This window comes from Garra rufa, chromosome 3 (genome assembly GCF_049309525.1).
Source record: "Garra rufa chromosome 3, GarRuf1.0, whole genome shotgun sequence".
Classification (NCBI taxonomy): Eukaryota; Metazoa; Chordata; class Actinopteri; order Cypriniformes; family Cyprinidae; genus Garra; species Garra rufa.
The window spans coordinates 53,918,187-53,924,489 of NC_133363.1; positions in this window are offsets into that span (position 1 = coordinate 53,918,187).

Below are 6,303 nucleotides of genomic sequence, written 5' to 3' on the forward strand. Positions count from 1 at the left end.
TGTAACATCAGTAACATTAACGACGGACAAGGGGTATTGCGCAGACACAGACTTAAATAAACAAAAGACAAGGCGTGGTCACAAACGAGATAACAGGATGACCAGGGGGAAATACAAATATGGGCATGACTAAACCAAAAGAACATGAATCAAAAGGGGGAGACAAGGACTAAACCAATGGAACTGGAAACAGAGTGGGAAAAACACTAGGAAAACAGAACAAGGCAGGACATAATACTGACACGCGGGAGGAGAACGGGACGTTTCCGGTTTTTACCGAGAACCGTTGCACCCCTAATATATATATATATATATATGTTATCATCATTATATTTCATGTGCAGCAACATAATGAACTTTTAGAATGGCAGAAACAAATGATGAGAGTCTGCTGGCCAAAGAATCCATTGTGTTTCACTTTGAATTTAAGGATGATATTGATATGGACATTTTCCTTAAAGATTGTGTGGACAAAACATGCCTCAGGATTAACTGCATGTTTAAAGAGTTTATTATTATTATTATTATTATTATTATTATTTATTTATTTATTTTAGGTTTAACCTAATTTAGTTGGGTGAGTAATATGTGGTTATTATTGTTGTCAAATGTGTGCATTCTGTGCTATAACATTTGTTTGATTTTGTAATTTTTTTTGGAAAATCCAGTTAATGATGCGTATAGTGTATGGTACATGGTATATGTACTATGAAAAACTGGTTAATACTGAAATGATTAAGTAAAAATATAGTTTAACTATATAAATAAAACGTTCTATTGCTCAGGTTTTGTTTAGTTTTTTTGTTTATTTGTACTCAGTTTATACTGTTTATCTTATAAGACAACAAAAATGTTACACACATGTATATATTACTTAAATAGGCGTGATTAAATACATGTAATTCAAACAGGCGCGAACACACCTATATATTTATAAATATGTGTATACATATATTTTTCAATTAAAAACTTTAAATTAAATACTGACTTAACATTAAAAGCTCTTAAAGAAACAACATTAAAAATAAGAAAAGGAAAAGAATAAATATAAGTTGATAATTATTTTCACACAATTTCGATCTGAGTTGGAGACTCCGCCCACTACCGGCTGAGCCTGTTGCCGCGGCGCTGCTGCCGTGTGACTGCTGTGATGTATGGTTCTGCTGTTCAGCAATAGGCCCTATCTTTTCGGGTCTCCATTCAAACCATTTTTTTTAATCATAAACAGATGGAACAGAATCACATTATATCATATTCCAGAGAGCAATACAATGTAACTTTTGAAAGAATTACAGTTTTTACAGCTTTCTTATTAAAAGAGTCAGAAATCTTATAAAATTTAGCTATTTTATGTATAAAATATTTAGCCAGGAACAAAATTTAATAAATAAACATCTGACTGTTCACTCTCATGTGTGTATCCTAGAATAACATTTTCATATTTTAAACAGATATCAGGAATTATGCCACAAAAACTCTTCAATACGTTTTTTTTTTCTTTTTCTAGGGATTCTTAGTATACCCACAAAACCAAAAAAGATGAGACAAATCTTCAGTTTGGTGATCACAGAAGGAGCAATTTACATCAAAGTATTCTGAAATAAACACTTTGTGGAAAACACTTGTAAGATAAGATAGCATCAATGTATTATTCTATAAGACACTCGTTTGATTTTATTGTACAAACTAATTTCTGAGGTAAAGTCCACACCCTTTCTCAAGTTAATCTTACCTACATTTCTGTTCCAAAAAAAGACAGCATTAGGGAAAGAAACTACCCTGCACTGGAGCAGAGTACGAACACTCCTGTTGACTTTGTGGTCAGGGATAATTTACCAAAAACTGTTTTAAGCACATTAAGATGTGGCACAACCTGAAAACTTGTTGTATAAACCCTTCATAAACAAAACAATCTCAGAAGGAATGGTTCCAAAAACAATAGCAAATTTTCTTGCTGTGGGAGAGATTTTATAGTGTGACAAAAATGTTCATGTCTACATGGTATTCCTTTCTCAACTAACCAAAATTATATTATTTTTCACTCAATTATCAAAGTAATTTGACTTTGAACAATGAAACCACCCAATTAAAAAAAAATTGCTATAAAGTTCCATGAAGAAGTATGCTTTTTAGGTGCTGTTTAACTTTTGAATGTATAATTAAGAGTAGCAAAATGTTCAAAATATTGAACATTTTCTTTTACATTGACGCTATTTGTTCTTTACAGTCCACTTTATCCATTCTTACCTTCTCACATCTAAATTCTCTAGAAAAGGATTTGTTCCTTTCTTTAAAGTATATAACCCAGTAATATGGTGTTGTGCGCAGTAATTGCTATTTTGTTTTATTTGTTTTATTATTACATCTACATATAGCATATGCAAATATGGGAAGTGTGCATAAAATTTGACCAAAACCTTGCTTATTTTCACATAGAACAATGCGGTTTGGTAAAAAATAACATACAAGAGAGCATTCCAATTAAGGCCCATTCAATTTTGGTTTTTACTTTTTTTTATTTTTTATTTTTTAAATTGGACATTTAAACTATATACTGTATATCTCACATTACAATCTTGGATTGTTGTATGTGCTCAGCAATAAAGGGGTATTTTTTATATGAGATTTTTTTTTTTTAAATGGAACATAAAACCAGCGTGTTAGTCATGTATTTTATTAACAAATGTTTACAAAAACCATACACACCCAATACAAATCTACTCCTTTACGATGGGAACAACTAATCCATTCAAATTAGAAGCACAATATATAGTGCTGGTCATATAATTAGAATATCTTCAAATATTTGATTTATTTCATTAATTCCATTCAAGAAGTGAAACTTGTATAATGTATACGTTCATTCCACACAGACTGATATATTTCAAGTGTTTATTTCTTTTAATTTTGATGATTATAACTGACAACTAATGAAAACCCCAATTCAGTATCTCAGAAAATTAGAATATTGTGAAAAGGTTCAGCTCTGAAGACACCTGGTGCCACATAATCAGCTAATTAACTCAAAACCCCTGCAAAGGCCTTTAACCCTTAAAGACCTAGAACATTTTTGGGGCACCTGAGGCACCTGTATATTTCTTTGTTTTTTCAGACCTATTCTAGCAGTCAGCATCAATTGTCATATATCATTATAAACATAAGAACTTGAACTTTATGTCTAGCTAATTTAAAATTACAAATTTCCTTTTGTTTTCTCTAAAAATTAGTGAATTTCCAGAATTTTAGGAAAAAACGCTACCAACAATTGGGTGTTTTTTACTGTGTACTCAAACAAAAACTCCTGAAGTTTAGATTTTTTTCTTTAAAAATTTGTATTTAGGTGTTTTACACTTCCAAATAAAATTTTGTCTATATATAACATTCCCCAAGCAAGTTATAGCCAATTATTACAATATTATTTAGGTGCTTTTCAGTGAAAAACAGGCCCATTTCGTTTATTGACAATATAGATCTGTCCAAAAACGTTTCAGGAGTAAAGTCATTGCAGAAACAGTGTTAAATAATAGCAAAACACAGTAAAAAATAATTTACTATTTCATAAATATATTCTTAATCCAAAAGATGAACAATAAACACAAGTGCTCCAGTGCTTTATCCGATATCTACTGTTGTTTCATCCTTGTTTTTGGTTTGTTTTATGTCAAAGGGCTCTGTCGTGAGTATTTCTGTACATTTTCAAAGAATGCTGTCATGCAAATGTGTTATTTTGCGTTTGTTTTCATGCACGCAAGAGGCACTTTGCTTTTACTTTGCGTCTGTTCAGATCTGCAAAGAAACATACTAATCGGTGGTTCAAAAGACCAAAACCTATGTTTATTGGTTGAATAGATGACAGTTTGAACCAATCGGGGCACAGGGGTGGGACTAAGTATCAACAATCGTTCCTGTTTGGCTCAGAGGACTAAAACGTGTTGATTTCATCTGACGAATCAGTGCTGAGGAAATGTGATGACGTAATCACGCTTACTACGGAGCCTCTGAATATCCAAATGAGACAAATGCGATATCACTGAAAATCACTGAAAAGAGCAGACTCTGTACTTTACGAGACTTTTTAAAGCATTCAAATTGGATTAGCGGTTCAAAAGTTATTAAACATTTAAGACCAATAGTTATTTTTAGCCGCCGGCGGCTGTCTCGGTCTTTGAGGGGTCTCTCAGTCTAGTTCTCTATCAGTCTGTCTTTTTGAGATCACGTCGGAGACCGACGAATTGGGATCTCCCTTGGAGAGACCAATCCACTTCGTGTGTAATCTAAACAATCCAATGCACATTGGCATGCATGATTGCATCCAGCTGCCGCTAATCACAGCGTGAGTATAAATAGGCAGCAGGTACAGCGCATAGTCAGCTTTTCGCTTCGGGGCCAACCAGTATCACTCTGTATATGAGTCGAGAAGCAATCTTATCATCTTTCTTTTCTTTTTGTGTTGGTGTCATGGCATTTCAGCGGCGGTGCACACAGCGGGCTACACTACCACCTTCTGTGTGCTGCGGCCATCTCCCCTGTGCGCTTCAGCACCAAAAGAGCAATCTAAAAGAGCTTCATGGGTGGACGTCTTTATAAAGACGAAGTATTAAAAAAATGCCTTTCCACCCGTGCGTTTCTGGATGCGGTAGCTACCTGGCGCCAGGTGACAGTCACGAGATCTCCATTACGTGTCTGGGCATCAAGCACGCTGAAGCAGCGCTCGTGTATGAGTCATGTTCCCTCTGCGGGAAGATGCCCATCGTGGAGTTGCGGACCAGGCTTCGTTTCCTGCAAAGGGGCGGGGTCTCTCTAAGCGAGATCCCAATTCGTCGGTCTCCGACGTGACGTCTCCATTCCCTCCTTCAGGGAATGAGGGTTACATACTTAAACAAGACGTTCTGTAGGCTACACAATCATAGTGAAGACTGCTGATTTGACAGTTGTCCAAAAGATGACCATTGACACATTGCACAAGGAGGGCAAGACACAAAAGGTCATTGCAAAAAAGGCTGGCTGTTCACAGAGCTCTGTGTCTGAGCACATTAATAGAGAGGCGAAGGGAAGGAAAAGATGTGGTAGAAAAAAGTGTACAAGCAATAGCAATAACCGCACACTGGAGAGAATTGTGAAACAAAACTCATTCAAAAATGTGGGGGAGATTCACAAAGAGTGGACTGCAGCTCGAGTCAGTGCTTCAAGAACCACTACACACAGACATATGCAATACATGGGTTTTAGCTGTCACATTCCTTGTGTCAAGCCACTCTTGAGCAACAGACAGCTTCAGAAGCATCTCACTGACTGGACTGCTGCTGAGTGGTCCAAAGTTATGGTCTCTGATGAAAGTAAATTTTGCATTTCCTTCGAAAAAATGTTGCTTGAGGTCCAGTGTAAAGTTTTCACAGTCACTGATGGTTTGGGGTGCCATGTCATCTGCTGGTGTTGGTCCACTGTGTTTTCTGAGGTCCAAGGTCAACGCAGTTGTATACCCCAGGGGGTTTTAAAGCACTTCATGCTTCCTGATGCTGACCAACTTTATGAAAATTCAGATTTCATTTTCCAACAGGACTTGGCACCTGCACACAGTGCCAAAGCTACCAGTACCTGGTTTAAGGACCATGGTATCCCTGGTCTTAATTGGCCAAAAAAACTCGCCTGACCTTAACCCCACAGAAAATCTATGGGGTATTGTGAAGAGGAAGATGCGATATGCCAGACCCAACAATGCAGAAGAGCTGAAGGCCACAACCTGGGCTCTCATAACACCTGAGCAGTGCCACAGACTGATCGACTCCATGCCACGCCCCATTGCTGCAATAATTCAGGCAAAAGGAACCCCAACTAAGTATTGAGTGCTGTGCATGCTCATACTTTTCATGTTCATACTTTTCAGTTGGCCAAGATTTCTAAAAATCCTTTCTTTGAGTTGGTCTTAAGTAATATTCAAATTTTCTGAGATACTCAATTGGGGTTTTCATTAGTTGTCAGTTATAATCATCAAAATTAAAATAAATAAACACTTGAAATATATCAGTCTATTTGGAATGAATGTATACATTATACAAGTTTCACTTCTTGAATGGAATTAGTGAAATAAATTAAACTTTCTGAAGATATTCTAATTATATGACCAGCACCTGTATATAATAATAATAATAATAATAATAATAATAATAATAATAATAATAATAAATGTATAGGGAATCATGGAGATGATTTGATATTATACAAAATTAGTAAGTCAGCCAATATGTTACTGACAATATTTTCCCAAATTTTAACAAGAGTACATACACTATTCAAAATAAAGGT